Genomic DNA, 19,262 nt, shown 5'->3' on the forward strand with positions numbered 1-19,262 from the left:
GGGGCACAGGGAAGGGGAGAAGAGAGCATCTGTTCTGAGAAACTGCTGTTTAAAAATGCAATAAGTACATAAAGCAAAGGGGAAAATCTCCATTGTGCAGGCTGCTGGCTCTGCAGACGGGTAGAACCAAAAAGGCACATGCTGAGAGCCTCTGCTCCCGCCTGGGCTATGGAGTCCTGTGGAGGGCTGGCTGCACTTCCCTTCAGAGCAGAGGCTCTGGGAGGCAGTTCCTAGCTGTGACCTCCGACTAAGGAACATCCTCCATAAGGACAGACATGCCACCTCCTGCTGCAGCTGACCATCCTCCCCCTACTGGCCAGCACTGTCCATTTTTAGGGTGAGTAAGCGAAGTTTCTCAGTGAGAGGATGAGTCACAGCCTCCACCCTCACACCTCCTCCTCTGTTCTCTTCCCATGGGATGAGGCTATTTCTGATGGAAAGTAAGTGGAGCCAAGGTCTCCAGTGGATGATGTCACTGCATACTCCGAAGTTTGAGAGGCCTCCATGCATCTGGCAGAGTCAGGGAACCCATTCAAAGGAGCCAGCCAGACAGCGTATCTGAGGCTCTGAGAGCTGGTCTTGGCTAGAGCCTCCCCCTTGGGGAGGGTGGGGGTGGGGGCAGGGTCTGGAGAAAGGTCCCCTATCACCTACCTCCCCGGGGGTGGGGGGGATTTGATATGCAAATCTACCACTTAAAAGGCTGTGGGCAGAAGGGGGGATATAGTGGGACTCCTCAACTTGGGGGTCCTTTTCTGATATTCTAACTCAGTTTATTTGCAGATTGGACTAGATAGTAAGCATGTGTGGATAGCAGTCATCTTTGCATTCCTGGTGTCAATTAGCTCCACGCTATTCTGAAAGTGGGCACTTAAGAGTTACTTAAATTTGTGAATAATTGGCCCTCAGATCTTGTCCCCTCCCAGGTAATGTAAACCAGCCTTGTAAATAACAGCAGAAAATTGAACAATCTTCTCTCCTGAGTCTCAGGGGTCTTTATCCTCCTATTCAAATGGAAGGAAGGATCATTTGCAAACCTATTTTCTCACAGTAAAATGAGAGTAATAGTAGGGCCTTCTTACAAGGATTTAATGAGGAGAGGCCTATAAAACAGCACCGTACCTAATATTAGCTGTTTTATTGTTATGACCATTGTCATCATTTAGATTGTTAATTCTAAGATGAAGCATATTTTCTCCAGGTATTTTGTGAACAGGATGGCAACCCTCTCCTTTGAAAGAAAGCAGAGCCCTCTACAAATGTGGCTGATACATGAGGGACCTCGTTACCATCATGCTGACGCTCTGTCAGCTCTCTGCCAGCCATTTCTCCATGACTCAGCATTTGCATTCCCTAGCCTGTCTGCAAAGATACCCACAGACACATGTCTTTTCCAATCCTACCACCCTGGCCAAATGTCACCCATTGCTTGAAAGAAGTACCACCTGCGGCCTGCCCATGGGTTTGGATGGACACTTCGCTTCTGGTTTGCTTTTGTGTCAAGACACTTTATTCTTAGGCTCCAGGCGGGGAGATGACTTGCCATGGTAGGAGAAAGACCTAGTGGTCCACCTATACTCTGCGGAGCCATAGCACTCACAGCAGGCCCCGAGCTGGGTATCTTGCCTGAGAAGTCCAAGAGACAAGAGGTCCACCAGGATCTCTCTGCTCTGTGAACTGCCTTATACAAAAGGCCTTTTCTGAATTGCATTTTAATGATGTGTCCTAGTCTTTTAAAATCAAAGATTAACATAATAACAGTTATTTAAAGAATATTATTATCTGCTGGTGCAGGTCCTCTTAGTCCTGATGCTAATAACAACACTTACATTTGCAATGTGTTCATTACATTACAAGCCCCATTATCAATGAGGAAATGGGTGGGGGGGAGGGAGGGGAGGGAATCCTATGTGAGGCTCAGTCCCAGGGCTCCAGGATTGGAGTTCCAAGTCCTGCCATCCCTTTGGACCACAGGAGCTAATATGCTATTCTAGTGCAATGAAATACACAATAAAATCCTCTAAGAATAAGAACCAGAAAAAAGTTTTAATCCACTGCTTTCTTATTTTCCTCTGGCTTCAGGCTGCCAAGGAGTTCAGAAGCAAATGTCAGGATCAAGTACAACCCTATAAGTTTAGGCTTTTGGAATTCAAACTTCCCTAACCTTCTCAATTTCATTTGATTTTTTATTTCCCTTTTTTTTTTTTTTTCTTTTTTTTTTTTTTTGCAGTTTTTGGCCAGGGCTGGGTTTGAACCTGCCACCTCCGGTATATGGGGCCAGCACCCTACTCCTTGAGCCACAGGTGCTGCCCTTTTTATTTCCCTTTTAATGGCCCTGTTGTGTGTGCCTTTTATTTTGTGCCATTTTGATCACTTGGGAAATAAAAAGGGAATACATTTTAAGAAAGACAAACCAATCTATCAGCCGTTTGAGTTTTATCCAGTAGGAATAAAGAACACAGAACATTTGTGTGTGTGTGTGTGTGTGTGGCCAAATGTTTTGTTGTTCTGTTTTCTTAGAAAGATCTATACAGGGTAAGGTTGCCAGATAAAATATAGGCTGTCCAGTTAAATTTAAATTTTAAATAAATAATGAATAGTTTTTAGTATAACTATTTCCCAAATATTATGTACTAATTTTTATACTAGAAATTATTCATTGTTTATCCAAAATTCAAATTCAACTAGATATTCTATGTTTTACCTGCTAAATCTGGCAAAACTAATTTATAGTCACAAAGATCCTAGATATGTAACTTGTTTTTGCACCTATACATAGAGCCTGGCTAAGGATAGAGGTGCAAAATTAAAATAAGTTTATAATAATTGTTTAAAACCCTAAAGATGAACTATATGCCTTTAAGGTCAAATTTTGAATGGCCAACCTTTAGAATCAGTTAGGTTCACTGGTCAGAAATTCACTGTCTACAACTCTATGCTCTTGGGTGGCCCACCCCATGGGGGTGCAGGATTGTCTGGTGAAGACCACCTGGATCTGCCAATGGCTACCCAGGGGCTGTTGAGCAAGCACTTGACTGTGCCTACCTCTCCAGGATAAATCAATAAATGCCTTGGCCGGTTTTCCCAGCCTTTGATCTAGAAATACTTAGTGGAAAATTTGACTCCAATTTTCCCAGCTGTCACATTATTTTTGATACTCACATTTCACGGATTGTTTGAATCTTGCCTCCTCACTTCCACCTTCATGTAAAAGAGGCCAAATTCCTTCTCAGTCCTAATCAAAAATCCCTGCCAGTTACTTCAGGGATCCCTGGGGATACACATGGTGCTCTGAGTCCTCTCGCGGTCCCCCCTACAGTCCTCTCTTTGGGATCTGCAGCCGTCACTCGGATGAGGGGGTCCGGCTGCTGCAACATAGCAGGAAGCCAAGTGGGCACAGCTGCCTGCTCCCTCTCCCACCGGCCCCCAAGCCTGCACACCCTGGGGCCTAGCGGGGGATGGATGACCTCATTTCTGCTTTCTTTTCACCAGAGAATAGAGCACAAATCTTTCTCTTAATAACAATAAAAGCCCTTATGCAAATCCAGTTTATGATGTAGATGGGTCTAGAAGCTAAACATGCTTCAACTTAAAACTCAGTGGGGAGTGTATTGTAAAGCTCATACTGTGTCCTCCTGGCACAAACCAGTCTGACCAGGGGATGGTAGGAGAAGGTTGTGGTTGTAACCCTACTCTGCTTCAGCCTGTGTTCCCAGGGCATTGGTAGAGATGGGTGTTTGGCTGCCTGCCAGATTCCCAAACCCCTTCTCCCTGATGCTTTTGGGGACAGGAAGTCCACATTTTTCAATTTTCCTCCAACCAGACCATCAGCCAATAACCTGAGCTTCAGTAGGAGGGATCAGTGTCCAGGGGCCAAGGGACCCTCTGAGTTCAGAGTGGATGTTGCCCCATGATCACTGGCTAAAATACATCTTCGTAGGGCACCTTTCGATGGTTTTTATTTTTCCTCCTGCATTCTCCTCTCTCCCCTCTTGTACAAGTGATGGATGATGTTGCCTGCAGGGTGCTCAGAAATTCTGCCCCCATGTGACAGAGCATCACTTCTCAGCACTGAATTCTGGCCCAGCTTTGCCCAGCACAAGCCCTTGGGTGTCTCATTCCATGTTAGATTCTGACCTGAAGTCACAGAAAGGGACAGCCATGGGACATCCTTCTCCTTCCTAAGCAAGGTGCCTCTGGTTTTCTCAGTATCGGTTGCTTGAATGAATCCAAAGCCGCAATAATTATATGTCCTAACTACTGGTCTGGAAGCCCCTGAGGACAGGCTCTCCAAAAACAGACAGGGTAAATGTAGTTCACTTTGAAAATGATCTCAAGAAGCACAGTGAGGAGGTAAGGAAGTAGGACAGGGAACGGAGGAGAGATAATAAGGAAGCGTTAATGATGCTTGCGGGTTCCAGAACTGGGGCTCAGTTCTGTTGGGAAACCTTGGACAGTCTGGGAAGAGCACACTTCCTGTTGTTCCGCTGAAGAGCAAGGAAGCTGGGCATTTACCCACCAACTCCCTCCCGCAGTAGGCTGTCATGCCAGACAGCACCCTCAATCAGAGAGAGGCTTAAAGTCTTTGGCCTGCACAGGCCTGTCTGCTGGTGACCTTCAGGATGGCGGGAACATGGCAGAGCCTTCAGCAGCCTCTGCTGCGGGGACTGTGCCTCTGTCCTCTCTGCATTCTTCATCCCCAGACAGCACCTGGCTTTTCATACTCGGTGAAAGCACGCAGATATATCAGGAGCCTGGACAGCAACATGGTTTGATGGTTCAGCAAATGCTGCTCAATAGTCAGAAACTATTTAGGACCCTTTAAAATCAACACAAACGTCAATGACAGCATCAAGTCATAGGCATGTCAAGATCATCTGCTTGTGTGCAGTTTGAAGTCCTTGACTGAAGTAGACTGGAAAGAATCAGCAGGGCCATCAACCGCAAAAGCCAAAAAGGGGGTTGCCTGGAGTGAATAAAGCACCTCAGAAATTACAGAGTGTGATGTAAATAAAATATATTGCCATCTCTTTTCCTAGAAGTACTGGGGCTTTGGGACTTAGAACCCCACTGAACAGCCTGTCTCCTCGTTGGGTGGCTTTGGTAGTTAGACAAGTCTTTTTGTATTGAACCATTATTTGCCTCCTAATTGCTCATTGGTTTCCAGGGGCTTCCAGTTTCTGCTGTGTCCCTATTATTAATAGCTGTGTGACTGGACTGTAGTGGCTTACTTTCCCTGGGCCTGCTTTTTCTTGCCTGTAAAACGCTTTTAATAGTGTTGTGTTGCTTCATGCCTCAGAGGTGGCCTCTGATTTCCAGTTGCCTTGGTTCAAATTCAAGCTCCCCCGTTTACTGGTTTGACTTAGAATGGGTTTCTTTAACCTCTCTGTGCCTTAGTTTCCTTATCTGAAAAATAGGGTTGATACTAGTACTTAATTCCCGGTGATTATTATGTAGTATAAAGCACTTAGTAAGTAATAAGTAAATGTTAATTATTATTTCATCTCTTAGGGGATGGTGCAGGTATTAAATGAGTTAATACATGTAAAGCTCCAATAGAACACAGTGCCTGATGCAGCTTCAATAAATTCAGTCATTATTATTTTTAAGCTGCATCAATATTAAGATACTTTGTCAATTATTTGTACCCCTTACTTTTCTATTCTAGAGCAAGCTTCCATTCCTCATAGCACACATAGTCAAATTCCATCTCTGTCTGTGATCTGACCCAAGCAAATGCCACGGCACCATCACTCTCCCTCTATACCTTGACTGTGCAGAGTAAAATTGCTTTGGTCCAGTAAAGCACGTCCCTTTAACCTTCTTCACCATCAAACATCAACCGCCATCAGCAAATGGCATCACATTTACATATTTACTGAAAGACTGGAAGACAAGACTGCATCCCATCATGCCTGTGATGTCTGCAGAACCCAGCCCGGGATTTAATAGCCTTTTTCTCACCACCAAGTACTGTCCCACTGGGCCAATTTCAAGGCAAACAACAGAACCCATGTTAGGAACTGACAGAGAGATTACGTGCAGCAGTTAGACTGTGGGTGAATTATGAGATTATGGGAGACGGGAAGATGTGAACAAAAGGGAAAAAGAAAAAGGAGAAAAGAGTTTGAGGCCCTGGCAATAGGTCCTGGTACAGAGATGAGAAATGAGGTTTCAGTTTCACGATGCAGCTTCGAGTTTCCAGCTCAGCCACACGCTAGAGCAGGATTTTTAAGAGGTGTGCCAGGAGGGTATCTTAGGTATGCTGTGAAAAAAAAATTTTTTTTGTTCACTTTATGTTTATTTATTTATATATTTTTTAATTTGTGCCTATTTTTTTCTTTTCTTTCTTTTTTTATTGTTGGGGATTCATTGATGGTACAATAAGCCAGGTTATACTGATTGCATTTGTTAGGTAAAGATCATTAATCAAATTATTTTTGAAAGAAGTTCAAATCACAGTATGTATATTCTTTTGGATCAACATCATTAAAATGTGCTGTGAAGTTTAACTATGCGTTCAAGTGTGCTGTGAGACAAAAAAGTTGGAAAAACACTGTCCTAGACGCTGTCATGCATCTAACATAATCACTGCCTCTTCAAGTCACCATGAGCACACGTAACATCTGATGGTGTCACTTTGTACTTGGAAGATAACACACTGGAAGCCATACGCCCTATGAAACTGAAGCCACGTGTTCGTACAAACAGTGAGAGCACATGTGTACTTACTTTACGTGACATTGTGACATGACATTGTTGTCTACAAAGCTCACGCTCAAGAACCATGTAACCGAGTTCTATCAAAAAAATCTCATAGTGTTTTCAGTAAGTTTACGATTTTGTGTTGGGCTGCATGTGGCCTGCAGGCCACAGGTTGGACACCCCTGCCCTGGGTTAAAGGGATATACATCAGATAGAGGCAATGTCAGGTAAAATAGGCAAGGCAAGAAAGAAAAACAACTCCTAACCCTTTAGCATAACCATCCAAATCAATGTAATGCCCAGCTTCAAGATAAATCTAGCTCAGAGCAGATAATCTCTCGGACAGATGACTGAAAACAGGTGCAGCTCTTTGGTTATGAAGCCTGGGCAGGCTGGCCTGTGGGGATGCTTTTATCACGTGACGCTGGGTGCAGAACTCTGCAGCACAGGCACCTCACTTCCTTCCCCCGAAAATAGATGGACGTGGCTTTGCAGAAAGGAGATCAATTTAGAGAAAATCTGATGCCCATTACTTTCTCTGTGCAAACTGCTCTTAGGTAAAGTATCAGAAGTCCAGGGCAGTGATACAATCTCTCCTGTTCTTACTCATTAAAGTGTGTGGGCTTGAAACAAAGCATTAATCATTTTCCACTGTGCTGGAGGGTTTTCCTGGATGGCCTGAGTTTCAGACTAGGAGCCAGGAGGCTCTGCCTTGCTCTAGCCACTTGTGTGTGCCTACTAAGCCTCTTAACTTCTGGAGTCTTGGGCTCCTTATTCCTGCTAAAGTCTGCTGGAGTTAAAAACATTCTATGTGAAAATATTTCAGGAAGTGTGAAGCTCTGACAAACGCAGGCTCTCTGAGACTCTTGCTGTGCACCTTTAAAGCACCCTGGTCAAGGTTTATATTTGTATCCAAGAGCCATAATCCTTCCATGACACTGTGCCTATGACCATCGCAGTGAGCAGAGCCACCTACTCTCTTGTTCTGGTGCCAAAACCAGATTTAAAAGGACCTATTGTAGTGACATAATGTTTTGAAGTTTTGAAAACACTTTCATACGTACCGTTTTGTTGAATCCTCACAGTACCTCTTAGGACTAGTCGGAACAAAGGGGTGAGGGAGCACTACCCTTCTTCTGACTCCCCATTCCCCTCAACTTCCCAGCTTCCCGCTTTTCTTCCCTGGGGTCCATGTCAGTTTTTCAGATCCCATTCTGTGCCTTCTGGATTAGAGCCCAGAAACTTGGGTTAGTCTTCTGGCCTGCCCCTAAAGACAAACTTTCTCTCCTGCTTGTTATATTCCCAGTTATCCCATCATTCCTTCTCTGAGAAAAATGAAAAATCTTTTCTTTTGCACAGCAGATGGCGACCGCCTACCCCACAACAGGATTCTGCCTGTTCTCAACCTTCCCCTCTTTACCTTCCATCACCATGAAAATCCTGTCTTTATTCGACAAATGTTCCCCGAGTGCCTAATTCTGTGCAGGGCACCATGTAGATACTTAGGGTTGAAGGCAGCAGCCACCACACAGCAAATCCGGCCAGTAGGGGCGCCATAGGCATTTTTAAGGGATGTGTCTGTTTTACCATGTCCTGTGTTCCTCTGCATTTGTATTTTCATTCTTGGATTATAAATTACAAAAGAATGGGTCTCTGCAGTTTGAACTCACCCCTAATTGGTATATGAAGAGAGATACCTCCAAGGGCCTTTTTGCAAACCTCAGCAATTTCTACTGATTTCTAGGTAGAAAGCAGGCCTGGTAGGAACATGAAAACAAAAAAATCAGTTTCTTCACAAGAGAAATAGCTGGAAAATGGTGGCAAAAGCAAGACCATTTTTAGTATCAAATGGTACATGTTTTTTAGTCATAATTTATAAGACTGCGGGGATTCTTTCATACCCAGCTGCTGGGTTAATGGGAATTTTCCATGAAGAACCATCTGCAGTTACGAATGCTCTTTTGTGCCTCTGCTCCGTGAGGCCTGTAGGGAAGCAGAAGTTCAGGCCTTCTTTATTCATTAGTCAGTAACGTATGGATTCCGAAAGCTACAGACCTTGTGCCTTGCCATCATTTTCATAAAGTATTCCTCAGGGCAGTGCTTGCTGTAAAATATTGAGCTTATTAAGAGTTTTTGGGCCCCTGATTAACTTTCACAGTAAAAGCTATGTTAAATTAGGTAGCAGATAAATCTAAAATGATTGTGGAAAGTCATCAGCTAGATTAAGATGCTGACAGCTCACAGAACAAGATGGAAAACAATAGTAATTAAGAAAAATAATCAAATTTGCTGCTGGGAGGACAGGTTTGGCCCTAAGTGAAGGAACTCCCAAGGCATCTGTTTTCTTAAAGGCAAGTCTCATTGTTCTGGTCCACTGTGAAGGGGGTGTGGGGAAAGAGATCCTTTTCCGTGTTCCAATATTTACCACGTACTCTAATGGAGAGAGTTAATGTTTGGGGAATAACGTGGTGTGAGGCGGAAAAACAGATGTGCGGGATTGCCCCTGACCTTGTACAACCCTAAGTGTGGCAGACATCATACACTGGCCCCAGGGCCCCTGCTTTTCTCTACTGAAGAAGTAAGGACTCTAACTATTCTACCTTTTTAGACTCCTTCACAGGTCACAGTGGTCGTATGACCCAGTCCTGGCCAGTAAGATGTGGTGAGAGCTGTTGGGAAAGCTTTTTAAAAGGGGTGGATGGATGGGACTAGACGCCCGTTCTGCCTTTGGCACTCTTGGACTTCTCCTTGCTTCTGCTTGGCATGGGATCAGGGTGCCCACACAGCAGCACAGCAGCCATGCTATAAGGATGGCAGAACAGGAGGCCTGGAGGAGCCAGGGCTGCCTACCTGGTACCTTCTCACTGGAGAGAAGAACCCGTACATTTTGGAGCCATTTTCAGCAGGGATTGTATTGTTTACAGTCCAAGACGACTTAATTTGGGGACTTCTCAGTTCAGAAGATAATTCCGTGGTAGTGCTGTTGGGCGTTGTAGAGGTAAAACAAGAACAGTTTTGTATTCTTCTGGGTACCAATTTCCGTTAGTAATTTTCAGACATGGACACAAGCCTCTCTGAACAGCTCCCTGTGAAGCATGCTTCTCATCTGGCCATTCAAACTCTCAATCTGGCCAGGCACAGTGGCTCACACCTGTAATCCTAGCACTCTAGGGAGGCTGAGGCCAGTGTACTGCTTGAGCTCAGGAATTCAAGACCAGTCTGAGCAAGAACAAGACACCATCTCTAATAAAAATAGAAAAAAATTGGCGGGCTTGGTGGCTGGGGCTGGTAGTCTCAACTACTTGGAAGGCTGAGGCAGAAATCTCAAACCTTCGCCCAAGCGTTTGAGATCCTGTGAACTATGACAGCACAGCACTCAACTATTACCCCATGACCCTCTACCAAGGACAAGAGAGTGAGACTCTATCTCAAAACAAACAAACAAACAAACAAAACCCTCTCAATTTGGTGACAATTTTCCTTTTTGGAGACAACTTTCCAGCAATTCCAGTGGAGTTACATGAAAAATAAGAACTGGACTGGGGCTTAGGCCTGGGTTCTAGTCCTTGCTGGCTCCTTGGAATAATATATCTGTGTTAATTATCTTAAGATTTAGAATTTAAACCTTTCTGGTTCCAAGGAATACTTCTAAATCTATAAAAATAAGATGAGCTCTCCTGGCTGTACCACTTTCACCTACCATACCTTGGTTCTTTCTTGTAATCTTGAAAAATGAAGCAATGATATCAAAAATAAATAAATGAGCGAGTAAAGAAATTTAACTCCTTCAAATATCATCTCCTGGGTCAGGCAGGCTGTTTTCCATACCATTCCACATACATTTTGGACATTCCTTACACATTCAGGTTGATATATAGTTCATTGTACATTGGTCAACAGTGAAGTGAGTCATGACATCTTTGCTTTTTTCTCCTTGTATTATGGGTCTACAAAAAGGGAATATGATGGGTAAGAGTAAATTTTTCTCCTTGTCAAAGTCCCAGAAGAATATGTTTGAAGATTTTTTTTTGTCTTAATTACTGAGCACACTGGGGATTTGGTTATGTTCCTTCTTGAGATACGATTTATTTTACCTCATGAGCAAATATTTATTAAACACTGTATCTAGTCATCTATGTGGCATAAAATTTCCCCCAAACCTTAGTGTTCTAAAACAAAAATAACTATTTATGTTCTTACACAGTATCTATGGGTCAGCAATTCAGAAGCAGTTTAACTTGGTGATTTTATTGCAGTCAAGATCTTGGTGAAGCTGCTGCAATCATCTGAAGGTTGGACTTTGGCTCTCAGGGGACTTGCTCCATGAGGTTTCCATCCTGACTGATTGATTGCTCTGGTTATATTTTATCATTTCTTTCTTTTGCAGATCACTATGAACCTTGGGCTGAAAAGAAATGGCATAATCTGTCACTTAAATGTGTAGTGTGTTATGGGGAAAATATGGGAATGGTTTTCAATCTTTTTAGCAATTCTTAACATGAGCAATTTAAGATTCAGTTACTGATGAATTCTTAACATGAGCAGTTTAAGATTCAGCACTGCTTCGGATCATGTAAATGATGTCAATACCCGCCTCATAATTCAGCCCAGGTGAAATAAATATTTAATTCTCATATTCTTCCATAGATAGGTCCTATATCAAAATTCATAAAGCCAATTGCAGCTTATGGAAAATATTCTCAAGAGAATGAGAAATAGGACTGGACTAGGGCTTAGACCTGGGTGCCATTCCAGCCCTGCCACTATCTGTGTGACCCCAGGCAAGCCACCTAGCCACTCTGGTGCCTTAATCACTTATTGGTAAAATTAGGAAACTGGATTAGATGCTGTCTAATTCTTTCTAGTGCAAAATTTCATGGCTCCATGGTTTCCAGCCTGTTGGGTCACTTGGATATTCCTCTGTGAGTGCCACACAGGTTGGACACTAGAGGTCACATTTAGATAACCACTTGCAAACACATCTGTGAGAGTGAGTCTGGTAAACGGGCGTCATTTCCTCCAATAGAAGCCCTGCAGCAGCCACATCACCATGGGCCGAGTTTCTCGCTTATTAAAAAGGCCATAATGGGGTTGTGCTGTTTCCCTTTCTGGCTGGCTGAAGGTTCTAGGGGAAAGAGAAGCACAGGGTTCTCTGACTCAGCTTTTCCCTGGGATTAATGTTATTTTCTTTCTTTCACACACTCGAATTAGGCCAATCTCTCACTCATGGGGCAAATAAATTCTTCCTGAAGTTTTCATATTTTCCCTCTACCAATATTCCTTCTTGGTTAGGTGGGTGGTATCTCTAACCAGATCATTTAAAAAAAAATCAAAGGTGCCTTTGATGAAAACCATTTCTGATAGCTGATCATCAAATAATAAGTATTTGTTCCATAATTGCTTTCATGTTCTATTTTGCTTTCCAGAGAACTCAGCTAGAGAGATGGGTTCCTTCTCTAATTTCTTTGCCAGAAGGACTTTGCAATCTTTCTTTACCACATTTTAGTATAATTTGAACATTTATTTGTCTAGCCTAAGTCCCATTTGCCCTATATAAATGGTCAATTCTTAGGGAAGATGGGAAATTGAAATGATTAGTCTTCATGGGAAAGGATAATGTTATAAACCATTCCTACACTTAATGGTGATATCATACTTCCTTTCACCTACACAGCTTTACAGTTTTCGGAGCATTTTTATATTGAGCGTCACTCCTGGCACTCCTTACCATTTTGCTCCATAGGTCCTTTGCTGAGAAATAAATCCCAAAGAGGACACAGGAAGGAGGGGATGCAGAGAAGGCAGCCAGCCCAGAGAAGAGGGTGAAACACTCAATGGATCGTGGCCACTCTGGATCACAGCCCTGATTCCCTTCTGACCAGCTGGGTATCTTTGGGCAAGTCATACTCTCTGAGTCTGGATTTCCTTACCTGAAAAGTGTGCATGTGAATGCTCACTCTACCTAGGCGTGCTCCTTATTAGAGAGATGGCCACGTCTCACCCTCCTGAAACCGATCTGCCACACTCAGCTTCCTGGATGAGAGTATGAAGACAATGCCAGCTAAAGGTACGGGATTTACTTCTAGGCCGAGTTACTATCCTGGCTGCCTTCCCTCCTTTCCATAGCTTCAACTCTGAGCTATTTGGACAATCTGGAAGAAAAATCAGAAGGATCCTTTGCCTTCAAGTCTAGAGCTAACCAGGAGGAGAACAGAGTTTCCTATTTCCTCACCTAGGGCCTGTCATCTAAAGCACAAAAGATAATGCTTTCTGCTCCTCTCCTGTCCCCTGCCCCCACCTAGGAACCCCAGTGTCTCTACCTTAAAGGCATCTCCCTGCCCCAGATGCCTCAGCTCCAAGGAGTCCAGGTGAGAGGCTCAGGCCCCACCAAGGGCAAGGCTTGCATGTCCTTTGCTTCTACTGATGCTTCACTCCAGCTGCAGTTTTGTGGTGACTCTTCCAGGGCAGGAGGTCTTTCCATTCCCTCCAAATCTCTTCTAAACTTAGCACCATTGCAAAATCTCTTCTAAACTTAGCACCGTTGCTTTTACAGCAAAACAAGGTAGAAAGCATTGGCCTTAGAGTCAGAAAAATTTGCATTTGAATTCAAGCTCTCCAGGTTCCTAGTTGGGTAAGTTATTTAGCTTCCCAGCACTTCAGTTCCCCATCAGTGCAGGACATGGATCGTGTGGAACCCCAGGATGCTGAATGGAACTTTTCCTGCTGTCCCAGAATCAGGGCTAAACCATAGCTAAGCCCAATAGGCACTAAGCACTCTGCATTCCAAGGTCAGCGAACAGCCAGTGTGTTTGGGAGAAAAAGAGGGGACCTGAGAGGGTGTGGAAGTTGGTCCCGTGTCTGTGTAAAAGAATGAGGAGGGAAGGGGAGAAGCAGGAGTTACGGGGCTGCCAGGTGGCCTCTGGGTTACATAGGGATGCCCAGAAGAAGCACATTGTATGCCTCCTGTGGGTCTGCAGCGAGGCCCATCACTGCAGAAAGGGGTTCTACAGCAAAGCAAAGCTGAGCACCCCCCTCAGAAAACCTTGAGACCATCTGTGAGCAGACCCCCCCTCCGTGGAGGCCACCAGAAGGAGGTGAGGGTTTGGCTCAGCATCTGAGAGGTGGAGAAGGAGAAAGCCAGAGACAGAAAACAGTAGGAAGAGCAGACTTCATTTCCTCTCATCCCAGAGCTGGTGTTGGGTAGGTGGGGGAGAAATAAGATTGGAATGAATTCTTAAAATAAGTAAGATTAAGTCTAAACATCAAAATGAGACAGTTCCAATTACCACAAGTGATTAGAGTGTTACAGAAGCTGACCAAGAAGTATTTATGGCTGGCTATCCAAAGGGAAAGAAGAGTGTCAAGAAAGACTATCAGGGAGTCAGTAATTAGGGAAATTAAATATTTAGAGTATTTGTACCCCAGTGAGCTGAGACAAGTCCTCAGTAATCCAGTTATGTCAATAATTGGCAGTTTCCTTTTTTTGGTGGCTCTTTAATCCCTTCTAGCTGCTACTTTTCCCACCATTGAGGAATTTTCTTTTATTTAAAAAAGTACACTTTCATTGCTAGACTTACTATTTGCTTATCCTTTAAATCTGCCCGCTCTATTTTTTAACTTGCATCATCTTGTCTAATGAATTCTATTCCTTTCTTCACATTGATGAAGGATTTAAATGTACTCATACAAAAACCATTTCAGATCTATGGACTCATTATCATTTCTCTCTTCACATTCTCTCTCAAAGCCCTTCAATCAAGCTCATCACCCCCTAACAAGGGCTAGAGTTGAGGTCATCAGACTTGTGGCTGAAACTCCTGCATTTCCATAATCCAGGCCTCCCCTTTGAACTCCAGATTTGTATAACTAATTGTTTGTCCAGCATCTATCTTGAATATCTGTTGAGCATCCCCAATGTAGCAGATCCAAAGCAGAACCCCCAAGTTGTCCTTCTGCCCACAACTGGTCCCCTTGCAGTCTCCCTATTTTTGTTGTTGGAAAATAAATTCTTCCCACTGTTCAAACTAAGAACTTTGGAGTCATTCTGAACTCCTCATCCTTTCTCACACTCCATATCCAATTTATTAGCACATTCTGTCAGCTTGACCTACAAACTATATGTAAAATCTGACCAGTTCTCACCACCTACCCTACTTACCATTCTTAAAGGTTCAAGCTGCCTTTATTGCTCATTTAGATTATTCTAAATATTTCCTTATTGGCCTTTCTGATTCCACCATAGCTGTATGTGATGGTTAATTTTATGTGCCAACTTGACTAGGCTATGGTGCCCAGTTGTTTGGTTGAGTACCAGTCTAGATGTTGCTATGAAAGTATTTTTTAGATGTGACTATCATTTCAATCGGCAGATGTTGGGTACAGTAGATTGTCCTCCATAACGTGGATGAGCCTCCCTCAATGAGTTGAAGGTCTTAAGGGCAAAGATTGAGGCTTCTTGATAAAGAAGGAATTCTGTCTCCAGATTCCAATAGAAATTCTGCTTGAGTTTCTGGCCTTTGAACTCAAGACTACAAAATCAACACTTGCCTGAATCTCTCACCTGCTGACATGCTCCAGGGATTTGGAGCTTGGCAACCCCCAAATTGTGTAAGACAATGCTTTAAAATAAATCTCTTCTCTCTTTCTTCCTCTCTCTCTATGTATCCTGTTGGGTCTCTTTCTTTGGAGAAGCCTGACTCCTGACATTTTAGTCCACAGAGCAGTCAGAGGAAGCTCCTTAAAATGAAAGTCAGTGTGTCACTCCTTTGATCAAACAGCCCTGCTCTGCTGGCCTCCCCTTGCACGCAGAGCAAGAGCTGAAATATTTACAATGGCTCACAAGGCCCTGTGTGATCTGGCTTGCCCATTCCTTTTCTCATGTTATCTCCTTTTAAAGCCAGTTCAAGTTAAAGAGTGCTGTAAGGATAAAGTGGGTAATACTATGAACAGACATGGACAATACAAAGAAAGAAATGAATTACACGTCAGAGGCCTAATGGGAATCAGAACTGGGAACTATGAGGTTGAGGATCAAGGCTACTCTTTGTGCCTCTTGGGGGGCTTCACAGTCTCTCTGCTCTGGTCCCCTCCCCACTCCCCATCCCATGTCACTCTCTTCTTTTCTGGCCCTGCTCTCTTCAATGTCTTGCAAATAGTGTCCAAGTGGCTGACTCAAGTTCCAAGAAAGTCAGTCATCCAACTAGTGAGTGCCTAATACAAAGCTTGTCAGGCACTGATCTGGGCCCTGCAGATAAAGCCCCTGAAGAACACCAACAAAACTGATTCCCTTCCAGGGCTTACATTCTAGTGTATGTGAACTGGGGTAGGTGGGTTGGTGAGGGGGGAGTAGAAAAGAAACAGGATAAATGCACAAAGTGTACATAAGTCACATTGTTAAAAGTGTTTCTGGGGAAATAAAGAAGAGAAGAGGAATAGAGAACACTGGAGGGTACGATAGTCATTGAGGGGGAGGGAAGGGCTCATTGAGGAGGTCACCTAAAGAAAAGCTGTAGGAAGTGAAGAAATAAACATAGGTTGCTGGGGAGAGTAGAGTAGAAGGAGGGAGGTCAGATTGCTGACAGGTAGAGAGAAGATTAGGAAGGATGGTCATAAAGGTTTTGGCTTTTACTTTGAGTGAGATGGGGAATTTTGGGAGGGTTTTGATCAGAGTAATTCCATGGTCTGACTCACATTTAATAGGATCGCTCTGGCAGCTGTATCGAGATTAGACTATAGGGAGACAAGGGCAGAAGGAAAAGTCCATTTAAAAGGTTACTTCAATAATCAGGGAGAATGATAGGGGCAGCTTGGACCAGTGTGGAACAGTGATAGCTCCCACTATTCTGATGTGGGCTGGAGTCGATTCTTTATAAAGGGTTTGTGAAATTGACAAGGGAGAGACCAAAATGTGACCAAAATATAAATAAGGTCCTTGTTTAATAACCTCCCAGGTGGTTGACACGCCATCTGTGAGCAGATGATCATCAAATTGATCACCAAAGATTTGTCACCCACCATCTCATCTCCTTGAGGTATTAGATAACACTTGTTCTATGGGGAAACAAAATTTTAATGAAATTTGTTCAGTGAAGTATTTAATTAGAAAGTCACCTTTGCGTATTTCATTGGCTTTTACCTTTATTCTGAAATTATTTGATAATTCTTTCCAGGAGACCTGTGCCATCTTCTTGATATGAGACAGATCACAACTGCCCTGGTGGGAAGCAGGAGAAAGGTTCTGCTACAGGGCATCCAGCCTCACAGGACTCACCATTTATCTACTTGATGCAAAGGGCCCTGAGGTAATTTTTAAAACTTTGTTCCATCTTATCTTAAGAAGATAAATGAAATGAATGGAAATGTTGAAAAACTTATTAAGATAGTTTGAGGCTTATTTAAGTGGAAAAGTGAGATAAGCTCCAGAAATCTCACTTTGGAGAACTCATTCATTCACACAACTCACCGTGCTTTGGTGCATAGTAGGGCCCCCTCCAGGGACAGAACAGAGGGGGGAAGATGTTTTCCTTCAAGTCCATACATCCTAGAAGCCTGTACCTGATTCACAAAGTCACCCCAAAGTGCCTCGGAGTTTGGGATTTTAGAGAGGAGGAGAAGGCCTGAACAAGGACTTAGGAACCAGGTCACTGGGGGTAGGCCAGCAGTGGGCGCTCACAGGCAGAGGGGACACCCATCTCTTCCATGGTGCCCACAGATGAAATCAGTAGAATCAGTTAACTGAAGACAGTTAACGCCATGTCACTGCTTTTCCAACATGGGAATATTAACATTTTGTGCCTAAAATCCTATGGCAAATTTTTCGTGGTTTTATCTTAGCCATTATTATAAATTGAAAGAATACAGACTCCCATAAGAATCAATGAAGCATCCCCATTTGGAATGAAATAGATAGATGTTGTAAAATATATAACTTGCCCTGGGACTAAACACAACCCCTAAAATTAAAAAGAGATTCAGGATGCCCCAGCTGATATGGAGTGTGAGGTTGCTGGCTCTGTCTTCAGCACCTGTTTCCCCTGACAGGCTGTTCAGGCCCATCTCTGGCCTAAAGGGGGCTGGCTCAGACACCAATTTCATGGCAGCTTGGGTATAGGGTGTGTGAAATGATTGTCAGCTGAACAGAAGTGACTGTGTCCATGCTGATGTGTCCTACAAAAACACATGTCAAACCTAAAGGGTTCAGATGACTGTGGAAGGAGTATTGGAAGCCAGTGGAACAATTTTGACCACACCTGGTGGTAGCCTCCTAGCTTGGGTGAGCGAGACACAGAGTGGGTGGGAGAACTCCAGGCTGAGTCCAAACACTGTGGTCCCAGCCCCAGCTTCCCCTTTCTGCCTTGAATAACCAGGCTGAGCCTAAGAGGAGGAAGAGAGAAGCTTGACTTTCCCCAAAGGAGCCTGCATCGGGTTGGGAGACAGTGGTTTTGTGACCACAGTGAGTGTTCAGCAGGCTCTGGACCTGACAGTAAGGCTGGAAATCAGATTATTCATGTACCCATTGAGAAGGTACAGGAATTTCCTTTCCTTGAAGACTCAACTAAAGAGACCTCTTGTTCTGGGGGCTGTAACTTGTGAGTTGTTTGTTCTGCCTCTCTTTTCCTTGAAGGAGCTAGAATGAACCAGGCAGCTATGGCTCCTGGGGCTGAAACCTTCTCAGCACTGTGTTAGAGCAGGGAGGCTGGGTCTGGAGCCAGAGCAGCATGTCTGGACACAGCAAGCAAGTGTAAGGTGCTGTGGGGTGAGCTGGGTGTGTCCAGAGATGGAAGACGCAAGAGCAGATGTGTGAGCTGGCGGCAGGGCTCGGCTGGCCGGTTTTGTTCCTAAGAGATGAAGTGGGTGGTGCTGTGTGTTTAGAGACCAGGGCCTAAACCCACAGTGAGTTCTTGTTCCTCTCACAGCAGGATGAAGTATTTTGGACACAACCTTACAGGCCTGAGTGTCTCTTTATCCTGACCTCAGGACAGGGAGGCCAATATCATGTTTTTAGAAGTCTGAGATGCCCTCACACAACAGCCTTCATCAAGAGAACTGGAGTGTGTGTGCCCTGCACTGACACACATGCTCATGCCTCTGGGAAGTGGGTAATGAGCTTGCACATTTCAGCTCCTTTAGGAAGTTCAAGCTGGAGAGTGACAGTCCCTCTGGGAGGTTGGGGGTGGATGGATGGTGGTCTTGAGTCACTGAGGCAGAGGTGGCTAGGCCCAGGAGGCGGAGCTGAGGGAATGCCCTGAGAGTAGGAGGGTTGGGGAGCAGCAGAGGAGGGACTATGGCTGGGAAAGACAACTGCATTTCTCCTTAATCACCAGATCCAGCTAACCCTCAGGAACATCCACACCCAATGTCAGACTAACTCTGTCTGACCTTTCACCTAGCACTCAGGGTCCTTAACTCGGAATCTAGTGAAGTAGCCATGAACTCAAGAACGCAGACGCATAAAACAATCTTTTCTAACCATCCCTTTGTCCTGACTGTGCAAGTTCTCCTTTTACATTCAAGTGTCAAGACTCAACCATTTTTAAGGGTAGTTATTTTTTTAAATTAAA

The sequence above is a fragment of the Nycticebus coucang genome, chromosome 1 (assembly GCF_027406575.1).
Source record: "Nycticebus coucang isolate mNycCou1 chromosome 1, mNycCou1.pri, whole genome shotgun sequence".
In the NCBI taxonomy this organism is placed as follows: Eukaryota; Metazoa; Chordata; class Mammalia; order Primates; family Lorisidae; genus Nycticebus; species Nycticebus coucang.